The 12590-nt window shown below is 44.7% G+C and overlaps 1 non-coding gene across 1 annotated transcript; it reads left to right on the top strand.

Annotated features, from left to right (window-relative positions):
• Window positions 1-4480: 4480 nt before the first annotated feature.
• On the top strand, window positions 4481-4564 carry trnan-guu. The gene is given in 2 exon segments: window positions 4481-4517; window positions 4529-4564. It is a non-coding gene; the product is annotated as a tRNA-Asn (tRNA).
• The last annotated feature ends 8026 nt before the right edge of the window (window positions 4565-12590 follow it).

The following is a 12590-nucleotide window of genomic DNA, read 5'->3' as shown; positions in this document are numbered from 1 at the left end:
GCTGTGTGTTGATGTCAGAGAAGCTCTGAGAACAGGTTTTGATGCAGTTACAGCAGCAGGCTAGCAGCACTGCTGTGTGTTCCAGCAGCTCTGAGAAGAGACAAGTTACAGCAGCAGGCTAGCAGCACTGCTGTGTGTTCCAGCAGCTCTGAGAAAGGACAAGTTACAGCAGCAGGCTAGCAGCACTGCTGTGTGTTCCAGCAGCTCTGAGAAAGGACAAGTTACAGCAGCAGGCTAGCAGCACTGCTGTGTGTTCCAGCAGCTCTGAGAAAGGACAAGTTACAGCAGCAGACTAGCAGCACTGCTGTGTGTTCCAGCAGCTCTGAGAAAGGACAAGTTACAGCAGCAGGCTAGCAGCACTGCTGTGTGTTCCAGCAGCTCTGAGAAGAGACAAGTTACAGCAGCAGGCTAGCAGCACTGCTGTGTGTTCCAGCAGCTCTGAGAAAGGACAAGTTACAGCAGCAGGCTAGCAGCACTGCTGTGTGTTCCAGCAGCTCTGAGAAAGGACAAGTTACAGCAGCAGGCTAGCAGCACTGCTGTGTGTTCCAGCAGCTCTGAGAAGAGACAAGTTACAGCAGCAGGCTAGCAGCACTGCTGTGTGTTCCAGCAGCTCTGAGAAGGGACAAGTTACAGCAGCAGGCTAGCAGCACTGCTGTGCGTTCCAGCAGCTCTGAGAAGAGACAAGTTACAGCAGCAGGCTAGCAGCACTGCTGTGTGTTCCAGCAGCTCTGAGAAGAGACAAGTTACAGCAGCAGACTAGCAGCACCGCTGTGTGTTCCAGCAGCTCTGAGAAGAGACAAGTTACAGCAGCAGGCTAGCAGCACTGCTGTGTGTTCCAGCAGCTCTGAGAAAGGACAAGTCACAGCAGCAGGCTAGCAGCACCGCTGTGTGTTCCAGCAGCTCTGAGAAAGGACAAGTCACAGCAGCAGGCTAGCAGCACCGCTGTGTGTTCCAGCAGCTCTGAGAAAGGACAAGTCACAGCAGCAGGATCCACATGAATATTGCATGGCGTCACAGCCCCGACCCCCAACCTTTTTTGGAGACCTTCATTGTATTTCAGCTATCCCTGATTCTGATTTAGCTTTCAGACGTTTTTCAGATGTCTTCAATACTATTGCAGATAATCATGTTCAAAACATTCCAGCAGCTACCTGGACATGACGGAAGCCACTCCTTAGTTTAAGGCACATGACAGCACACAAAAGGCACCTAAAGGACACTCAGACCATGAGAAAACAGATTCTCTGGTCTGATGAAACCAAAATTGAACTCTTTGGCATGAATGCCAAGTGTCACTTCTGGAGGAAACTTGGCAGTACCCCTACGGTAAAGCATCGTTGCGGCAGCATCATGCCATGGGGATGCTTTTCAAGGGCAGGGACTGGGTGACTAGCCAGGATCGAGGGAAAGATGAACAGAGCAAAGTAGAGACATCCTTGATGAAAACCTGCTCCAGACACTCAGGAAATCAGCCTGGGGTGAAGGGTCACCTTCCAACAGGACAAGACCCTAAGCACACAGCCAAGACAACACAGGAGTGGATTCAGGACACGTCTCTGAATGTCCTTGAGTGGCCCAGCCAGAGCCCGGACTTGAACCCTATAAAGCAGACGTTTCATAGGTCGTACCTAACAAACTAACTAAATAAGGGTTAGGGTCGTACCTAACAAACTAACTAAATGAGGGTTAGGGTCGTACCTAACAAACTAACTAAATGAGGGTTAGGGTCGTACCTAACAAACTATATAAATGAGGGTTAGGGTCATACCTAACAAACTAACTAAATGAGGGTTAGGGTCATACCTAACAGACTAACTAAATGAGGGTTAGGGTCATACCTAACAGACTAACTAAATGAGGGTTAGGGTCGTACCTAACAAACTAACTAAATGAGGGTTAGGGTCATACCTAACAAACTATATAAATGAGGGTTAGGGTCGTACCTAACAGACTAACGAAATGAGGGTTAGGGTCTTACCTAACTAACTAACTAAATGAGGGTTAGGGTCGTACCTAACAAACTAACTAAATGAGGGTTAAGGTCTTATCTAACTAAATGGGGGTTAGGGTCTTACCTAAATAAGTAAATGGGGGTCTTACCTAACCACCTAACTAACTAAATGAGGGTTAGGGTCGTACCTAACTAACTAACTAACTAAATGAGGGTTAGGGTCTTACCTAAGTAACTAACTAACTAAATGAGGGTTAGGGTCGTACCTAACTAACTAACTAACTAAATGAGGGTTAGGGTCTTACCTAAGTAAGGTCTAACTAAATGAGGGTTAGGGTCTTACTTAACTAACTAACTAAATGAGGGTTAGAGTCTTACCTAACTAAGGTCTAAATAAATTAGGGTTAGGGTCTTACCTAACTAACCAACTAACTAAATGAGGGTCAGGGTCTTACCTAACAGAACTAAATGAGGGTCAGGGTTTTACCTAACTAACTTACTAAACGAACTAACGGAGGGTTAGGGTCTTACCTAACTAAGGTCTAACTAAATGAGGGTTAGGGTCTTACCTAACTAAGGTCTAAGTACATGAGGGTTAGGGTCTTACCTAACTAACTAAATGAGGGTTAGGGTCTTACCAAACTAAATGAGGGTTAGGGTCTTACCTAACAAACTAAATAAATGAGGGTTAGGGTCTTACCTAAAGGTCTAACTAAATGAGAATTAGGGTCTTACCTAACTAAGGTCAAACTAAATGAGGGTTAGGGTCTTACCTAACTAACTAAATGAGGGTTATGGTCTTACCTAACTAAATTAGGGTCAGGGTCTTACCTAACTAACAAACTAACTAACTAACTAAATTAGGGTTAGGGTCTTACCTAACTCAGGTCTAGCTAAATGAGTGTTAGGGTCTACCTAACAAACTAACTAACTAACTAACTAACTAACTAACTAACTAACTAACTAACTAACTAACTAACTAAATTAGGTTTAGGGTCTTACCTAACTATGGTCTAAATAAATGAGGGTTAGGGTCTTACCTAACTAACTAACTGAGGGTCATGTTCTTACCTAACTAACTAACTGAGGGAGGGTTAGGGTCTTACCTAATTAACTAACTGAGGGTCATGTTCTTACCTAACTAACTAACTGAGGGTTAGGGTCTTACCTAACTAACTAACTGAGGGTCATGTTCTTACCTAACTAACTAACTGAGGGTTAGGGTCTTACCTAATTAACTAACTGAGGGTCATGTTCTTACCTAACTAACTAACTGAGGGTCAGGGTCTTACCTAATTAACTAACTGAGGGTCATGTTCTTACCTAACTAACTAACTGAGGGTTAGGGTCTTACCTAACTGACTGAATTAGGGTTAGGGTCTTACCTAACTAACTAACTAAATGAGGGTTAGAGTCTTACCTAACTAAGGTCTAAATAAATGAGGGTTAGGGTCTTACCTAAATAACCAACTAACTAAATGAGGGTCAGGGTCTTACCTAACGAACTAAATGAGGGTCAGGGTTTTTACCTAACTAACTTACTAACTAACTAAATGAGGTTAGGGTCTTACCTAACTAAGGTCTAACTAAATGAGGGTTAGGGTCGTACTTAACAGACTAACTAATACCCTAAGACCCTGATCTGATACTCAGATTACTATTTCAGATACTATTTCACCAAGATGAGAGTTAAGATTCAACGATGAATCGATGGGCATGAACGGTGCCCTATTGCTATGAGCAGTTCTAACAGCTAAATACTCTGAGGATCATCTATATCACAGGACTGTTTGTTAAGCTAGTTCCTACCTGGAGGATCAGGACTGTTTGTTAAGCTAGTTCCTACCTGGAGGGATCAGGACTGTTTGTTAAGCTAGTTCCTACCTGGAGGGATCAGGACTGTTTGTTAAGCTAGTTCCTACCTGGAGGGATCAGGACTGTTTGTTAAGCTAGTTCCTACCTGGAGGGATCAGGACTGTTTGTTAAGCTAGTTCCTACCTGGAGGGATCAGGACTGTTTGTTAAGCTAGTTCCTACCTGGAGGGTTTGGATCAGGACTGTTTGTTAAGCTAGTTCCTACCTGGAGGGATCAGGACTGTTTGTTAAGCTAGTTTCCTACCTGGAAGGTTTGGATCAGGACTGTTTGTTAAGCTAGTTCCTACCTGGAGGGATCAGGACTGTTTGTTAAGCTAGTTCCTACCTGGAGGGTTTGGATCAGGACTGTTTGTTAAGCTAGTTCCTACCTGGAGGGATCAGGACTGTTTGTTAAGCTAGTTCCTACCTGGAGGGTTTGGATCAGGACTGTTTGTTAAGCTAGTTCCTACCTGGAGGGTTTGGATCAGGACTGTTTGTTAAGACTGTTTGTTAAGCTAGTTCCTACCTGGAGGGATCAGGACTGTTTGTTAAGCTAGTTCCTACCTGGAGGGTTTGGATCAGAACTGTTTGTTAAGCTAGTTCCTACCTGGAAGGTTTGGATCAGGACTGTTTGTTAAGCTAGTTCCTACCTGGAGGGTTTGGATCAGGACTCTGTGGTTCTGTAGCTCAGTTGGTAGAGCATGGCGCTGTTTGTAAGCTAGTTCCGCCAGGGTAGTGGGTTCGATTCCTACCGGGACCACCCATCCTACGTACAATGTATGCACACATGACTGTAAAGTTCCTACCTGGAGGGTTTGGATCAGGACTTTGGATAAAAGACGTCTGCTAAATGGCATATTATCTTTTATCTTTTAGGACTGTTTGTTAAGCTAGTTCCTACCTGGAGGGATCAGGACTGTTTGTTAAGCTAGTTCCTACCTGGAGGGTTTGGATCAGGACTGTTTGTTAAGCTAGTTCCTACCTGGAGGGTTTGGATCAGGACTGTTTGTTAAGCTAGTTCCTACCTGGAGGGTTTGGATCAGGACTGTCAAACGCATAACTGTTTGGGACTAGTGTCAGCCAATAAGGGACTAGTGTCTGCCAAGGGAAGGGACTAGTATCAGCCAATAAGGGACTAGTGTCAGCCAATAAGGGACTAGTGTCTGCCAATAAGGGACTAGTGTCAGCCAATAAGGGACTAGTGTCTGCCAATAAGGGACTAGTGTCAGCCAATAAGGGACTAGTGTCAGCCAATAAGGGACTAGTGTCAGCCAATAAGGGACTAGTATCAGCCAATAAGGGACTAGTGTCAGCCAATAACTGTTTGGGACTAGTATCAGCCAATAAGGGACTAGTATCAGCCAATAAGGGACTAGTGTCTGCCAATAAGGGACTAGTATCAGCCAATAAGGGACTAGTGTCAGCCAATAAGGGACTAGTATCAGCCAATAAGGGACTAGTGTCTGCCAATCAACTGTTTGGGACTAGTATCAGCCAATAAGGGACTAGTGTCAGCCAATAAGGGACTAGTATCAGCCAATAAGGGACTAGTATCAGCCAATAAGGGACTAGTGTCAGCCAATAAGGGACTAGTGTCAGCCAATAAGGGACTAGTATCAGCCAATAAGGGACTAGTATCAGCCAATAAGGGACTAGTGTCAGCCAATAAGGGACTAGTATCAGCCAATAAGGGACTAGTGTCAGCCAATAAGGGACTAGTGTCAGCCAATAAGGGACTAGTGTCAGCCAATAAGGGACTAGTATCAGCCAATAAGGGACTAGTATCAGCCAATAAGGGACTAGTGTCTGCCAATAAGGGACTAGTATCAGCCAATAAGGGACTAGTGTCAGCCAATAAGGGACTAGTATCAGCCAATAAGGGACTAGTGTCAGCCAATAAGGGACTAGTATCAGCCAATAAGGGACTAGTGTCTGCCAATAAGGGACTAGTGTCTGCCAATAAGGGACTAGTGTCAGCCAATAAGGGACTAGTGTCAGCCAATAAGGGACTAGTATCAGCCAATAAGGGACTAGTATCAGCCAATAAGGGACTAGTATCAGCCAATAAGGGACTAGTGTCAGCCAATAAGGGACTAGTATCAGCCAATAAGGGACTAGTGTCAGCCAATAAGGGACTAGTATCAGCCAATAAGGGACTAGTGTCAGCCAGTAAGGGACTAGTGTCAGCCAATAAGGGACTAGTGTCAGCCAATAAGGGACTAGTGTCAGCCAGTAAGGGACTAGTGTCAGCCAATAAGGGACTAGTGTCAGCCAATAAGGGACTAGTGTCAGCCAATAAGGGACTAGTGTCAGCCAATAAGGGACTAGTGTCAGCCAATAAGGGACTAGTGTCAGCCAATAAGGGACTAGTGTCAGCCAATAAGGGACTAGTGTCAGCCAATAAGGGACTAGTGTCAGCCAATAAGGGACTAGTGTCAGCCAATAAGGGACTAGTGTCAGCCAATAAGGGACTAGTGTCTGCCAATAAGGGACTAGTGTCAGCCAATAAGGGACTAGTGTCAGCTGGTTTTTGTTTTTCCTTTCAATTAAGACCTAGACAACCAGGTGAGGGGAGTTCCTTACTAATTAATTAGTGATCTCAATTCATCAATCAAGTACAAGTGAAGAGCAAAAACCCACAGACATTCGGCCCTACGTTGAATGAGTTTGACAAATATTGCTTATGGCCAAGTCCGCACTGCAGGGTTGAGCCCAGTCAGCACTGCTGTCCACTTCACTCAGCTAAGATTGACATGACAAGGAGACCCAAGAATACATCAGTCTTAGGAGATGAGCTATGTTCCAGAATGTACTGTCTGTCAGTCTGCAGGAAGGAACAGCTTTATGTGTAACTCTACAGTGTTCTGATCCAATCTATCAGTCCCTCTACAGTGTTCTGCTCCAGTCTATCAGTCCCTCTACAGTGTTCTGCTCCAATCTATCAGTCCCTCTACAGTGTCCTGCTCCAATCTATCAGTCCCTCTATAGTGTTCTGCACCAATCTATCAGTCCCTCTACAGTGTTCTGCTCCATCTATCAGTCCCTCTACAGTGTTCTGATCCAGTCTATCAGTCCCTCTACAGTGTTCTGCTCCAATCTATCAGTCCCTCTACAGTGTCCTGCTCCAATCTGTCAGTCCCTCTACAGTGTTCTGCTCCAATATATCAGTCCCTCTACAGTGTTCCTCCAATCTATCAGTCCCTCTATAGTGTCTAGTCTATCAGTCCCTCTACAGTGTTCTGCTCCGAATCTATCAGTCCCTCTACAGTGTTCTGCTCCAATCTATCAGTCCCTCTATAGTGTCTAGTCTATCAGTCCCTCTACAGTGTTCTGCTCCAATCTATCAGTCCCTCTACAGTGTTCTGCTCCAATCTATCAGTCCCTCTACAGTGTTCTCTCCAATCTATCAGTCCCTCTATAGTGGCTAGTCTATCAGTCCCTCTACAGTGTTCTGCTCCAATCTGTCAGTCCCTCTATAGTGTTCTGCTCCAATCTATCAGTCCCTCTACAGTGTTCTGCTCCAATCTATCAGTCCCTCTATAGTGGCTAGTCTATCAGTCCCTCTACAGTGTTCTGCTCCAATCTATCAGTCCCTCTACAGTGTTCTGCTCCAATCTGTCAGTCCCTCTACAGTGTTCTGCTCCAATCTATCAGTCCCTCTACAGTGTTCTGCTCCAATCTATCAGTCCCTCTACAGTGTTCTCTCCAATCTATCAGTCCCTCTACAGTGTTCTGCTCCAATCTATCAGTCCCTCTACAGTGTTCTCTCCAATCTATCAGTCCCTCTACAGTGTTCTGCTCCAATATATCAGTCCCTCTACAGTGTTCTGATCCAATCTATCAGTCCCTCTACAGTGTTCTGCTCCAATCTATCAGTCCCTCTACAGTGTTCTGCTCCAATATATCAGTCCCTCTACAGTGTTCTGCTCCAATATATCAGTCCCTCTACAGTGTTCTGCTCCAATCTATCAGTCACTCTACAGTGTTCTGATCCAATATATCAGTCCCTCTACAGTGTTCTGATCCAATCTATCAGTCCCTCTACAGTGTTCTGCTCAATATATCAGTCCCTCTACAGTGTTCTGCTCCAATCTATCAGTCCCTCTATAGTGGCTAGTCTATCAGTCCCTCTACAGTGTTCTGATCCAATCTATCAGTCCCTCTACAGTGTTCTGCTCCAATATATCAGTCCCTCTACAGTGTTCTGCTCCAATATATCAGTCCCTCTACAGTGTTCTGCTCCAATATATCAGTCCCTCTATAGTGGCTAGTCTATCAGTCCCTCTATAGTGTCCTGCTCCAATCTATCAGTCCCTCTACAGTGTTCTGCTATCTGTCAGTCCCTCTATAGTGGCTCCAATCTATCAGTCCCTCTACAGTGTTCTCCTCCAATCTATCAGTCCCTCTACAGTGTTCTGCTCCAATATATCAGTCCCTCTACAATGTTCTGATCCAATCTATCAGTCCCTCTATAGTGTTCTCCAGTCTATCAGTCCCTCTTCAGTGTCCAGTCTATCAGTCCCTCTACAGTGTTCTGCTCCAATATATCAGTCCTCTACAGTGTCCAGCTATATCAGTCCCTCTACAGTGTCCAGTCTATCAGTCCCTCTACAGTGTTCTGATCCAATCTATCAGTGACTACAGTGTTCTGCTCCAATCTATCAGTCCCTCTACAATGTTCTGCTCCAATATATCAGTCCCTCTATAGTGGCTAGTCTATCAGTCCCTCTTCAGTGTCCAGTCTATCAGTCCCTCTACAGTGTCCAGTCTATCAGTCCCTCTACAGTGTCCAGTCTATCAGTCCCTCTACAGTGCTCAGTCTATCAGTCCCTCTACAGTGTTCTGCTCCAATATATCAGTCCCTCTACAGTGTTCTGCTCCAATCAGTTGACTACAGTGTCATGTCAATCTATCAGTCCCTCTACAAGTTCTGCTCCAATATATCAGTCCCTCTATAGTGTCCAGTCTATCAGTCCCTCTTCAGTGTCCAGTCTATCAGTCCCTCTACAGTGTCCAGTCTATCAGTCCCCTCTACAGTGTCCAGTCTATCAGTCCCTCTACAGTGTCCAGTCTATCAGTTCCCTCTACAGTGTCCAGTCCAGTTCCTCTACAGTGTCCAGTCTATCAGTCCCTCTACAGTGTCCAGTCTATCAGTCCCTCTACAGTGTCCAGTCTATCAGTCCCTCTACAGTGTCCAGTATATCAGTCCCTCTACAGTGTCCAGTCTATCAGTTCCTCTACAGTGTCCAGTCTATCAGTCCCTCTTCAGTGTCCAGTCTATCAGTCCCTCTACAGTGTCCAGTCTATCAGTCCCTCTACAGTGTTCAGTCTATCAGTCCCTCTACAGTGTCCAGTCTATCAGTCCCTCTACAGTGTTCAGTCTATCAGTCCCTCTACAGTGTCCAGTATATCAGTCCCTCTACAGTGTCCAGTCTATCAGTTCCTCTACAGTGTCCAGTCTATCAGTCCCTCTACAGTGTCCAGTCTATCAGTCCCTCTACAGTGTCCAGTCTATCAGTCCCTCTACAGTTTCCAGTCTATCAGTCCCTCTACAGTGTTCAGTCTATCAGTCCCTCTACAGTGTCCAGTATATCAGTCCCTCTACAGTGTCCAGTCTATCAGTTCCTCTGCTGTGTCCAGTATATCAGTCCCTCTACAGTGTCCAGTATATCAGTTCCTCTATAGTGTCCAGTCTATCAGTCCCGTATTCCTTGCAGGTCCACAGCAGGGCTATTGATTGGGCTGACTGACTCCATACCAGCCACGCTGCTCCAGCAGACACAAATCAGTGGGCAGCAGCTTTTAATTGTAACTGTCTAGCAGAATGGTGTTGTTTTAATATCCTGTCTATATGTTGATGTAATACACTTACTAGCAGGCAGGCCCGAGCAAGAATCATTAAGCACAGGAGTCTCCTTTTGTTAAAACCCAATCTTGTTTTAATGATGCATGAAGAAATATTCAAGCATTGACATTTTACTGTCAGTTTCCTTAGAAAAATCAATTAAGATAATACAGGCCTGACCCAGTTCTCCAGTTAATGCTTATTAGGAATGTAATATGATTTACTGTCAGCCCTCCAAGTCTCTGCATCTCCTCCCATTAGCTGGTGCTGTTTGGAGAGCAGGAGCTGCTGCCTGGCTGCCGTACAATACCAGATCACTGTCACTTCTCGGGAAGACCTGCTAGATCAACTGGGAGGGAGAGGGATAATGCCACTGATTGGGATTGTGGGCAGGTTAACCACAGCGCTCCAGGGCTCAGAGGCACTACTCTGTTCTTTTACCCTACCTCAACGTGACACAGTGGCCACAACGTTACACATCACTCATTTTCATCAGTCATTATCATTAGTCATTATCATGGGCATCCAAAGGGCGGTTTATCCTCATTGTCATGGATACTTTAATAATCTGTATGTTCTTCCTGTCTTGTAGGGACATGTATGAGCGATACCCCAGTGGTCCCTGGGCGGGGTTGGGGAGCACCGGATTACATCATTACATGTACATTCCATTACAAAAAAAGGGTAACTGTAATCCGCTACGTTACAACCAAAAATATTGTAATCTGATTATAAATATACAGTGCCTTGCGAAAGTATTCGCCCCCTTGAACTTTGCGACCTTTTGCCACATTTCAGGCTTCAAACATAAAGATATAAAACTGTATTTTTGTGAAGAATCAACAACAAGTGGGACACAATCATGAAGTGGAATGACATTTATTTGATATTTCAAACTTTTAAACAAATCAAAAACTGAAAAATTGGGCGTGCAAAATTATTCAGCCCCTTTACTTTCAGTGCAGCAAACTCTCTCCAGAAGTTCAGTGAGGATCTCTGAATGATCCAATGTTGACCTAAATGACTAATGATGATAAATACAATCCACCTGTGTGTAATCAAGTCTCCGTATAAATGCACCTTCACTGTGATAGTCTCAGAGGTCCGTTAAAAGCGCAGAGAGCATCATGAAGAACAAGGAACACACCAGGCAGGTCCGAGATACTGTTGTGAAGAAGTTTAAAGCCGGATTTGGATACAAAAAGATTTCCCAAGCTTTAAACATCCCAAGGAGCACTGTGCAAGCGATAATATTGAAATGGAAGGAGTATCAGACCACTGCAAATCTACCAAGACCTGGCCGTCCCTCTAAACTTTCAGCTCATACAAGGAGAAGACTGATCAGAGATGCAGCCAAGAGGCCCATGATCACTCTGGATGAACTGCAGAGATCTACAGCTGAGGTGGGGAGACTCTGTCCATAGGACAACAATCAGTCGTATATTGCACAAATCTGGCCTTTATGGAAGAGTGGCAAGAAGAAAGCCATTTCTTAAAGATATCCATAAAAGTGTCGTTTAAAGTTTGCCACAAGCCACTTGGGAGACACACCAAACATGTGGAAGAAGGTGATCTGGTCAGATGAAACCAAAATTGAACTTTTTGGCAACAATGCAAAAAAACGTTATGTTTGGCGTAAAAGCAACACCGCTCATCACCCTGAACACACCATCCCCACTGTCAAACATGGTGGTGGCAGCATCATGGTTTGGGCCTGCTTTTCTTCAGCAGGGACAGGGAAGATGGTTATAATTGATGGGAAGATGGATGGAGCCAAATACAGGACCATTCTGGAAGAAAACCTGATGGAGTCTGCAAAGACCTGAGACTGGGACGGAGATTTGTCTTCCAACAAGACAATGATCCAAAACATAAAGCAAAATCTACAATGGAATGGTTCAAAAATAAACATATCCAGGTGTTAGAATGTCCAAGTCAAAGTCCAGACCTGAATCCAATCGAGAATCTGTGGAAAGAACTGAAAACTGCTCTTCACAAATGCTCTCCATCCAACCTCACTGAGCTCGAGCTGTTTTGCAAGGAGGAATGGGACAAAATGTCAGTCTCTCGATGTGCAAAACTGATAGAGACATACCCCAAGCGACTTACAGCTGTAATCGCAGCAAAAGGTGGCCCTACAAAGTATTAACTTAAGGGGCTGAATAATTTTGCACGCCCAATTTTTCAGTTTTTGATTTGTTAAAAAGTTTGAAATATCAATAAATGTCGTTCCACTTCATGATTGTGTCCCACTTGTTGTTGATTCTTCACAAAAATACAGTTTTATATCTTTATGTTTGAAGCCTGAAATGTGGCAAAAGGTCGCAAAGTTCAGGGGGCCGAATACTTTCGCAAGGCACTGTATATATTTTTTAACTAGGTGATTACTTTGAGGATGACCTTTAAATTCAGAAAGGATGTTTGGGAGAAAACATTATCTTTTTGTTTTCTCAATGACATTCACATCATCAGTTTACGACCACTTGTTCCACCTGAGACCACTGAGTCTGACCACCAATCAGAGACCACTATGCTGACCCACCAATCAGAGACCACTATGATGACCCACCAATCAGAGACCACTATGATGACCCACCAATCAGAGACCACTATGATGACCCACCAATCAGAGACCACTATGATGACCCACCAATCAGAGACCACTATGATGACCCACCAATCAGAGACCACTATGATGACCCACCAATCAGAGACCACTATGATGACCCACCAATCAGAGACCACTATGATGACCCACCAATCAGAGACCACTATGATGACCCACCAATCAGAGACCACTATATGATGACCCTATGATGACCCACCAATCAGAGAGACCACTATGATGACCCACCAATCCCACTATGCTGACCCACCAATCTATGATGACCCACCAATCAGACCACTATGACCCACCAATCAGAGACCCACCCCAATCAGA

This window comes from Oncorhynchus gorbuscha, unplaced genomic scaffold (assembly GCF_021184085.1).
Source record: "Oncorhynchus gorbuscha isolate QuinsamMale2020 ecotype Even-year unplaced genomic scaffold, OgorEven_v1.0 Un_scaffold_1681, whole genome shotgun sequence".
Taxonomy (NCBI): domain Eukaryota; kingdom Metazoa; phylum Chordata; class Actinopteri; order Salmoniformes; family Salmonidae; genus Oncorhynchus; species Oncorhynchus gorbuscha.
The sequence above is the reverse complement of the archived record's forward strand: the minus strand, read 5'-3'. Positions and strand labels throughout refer to the sequence as shown.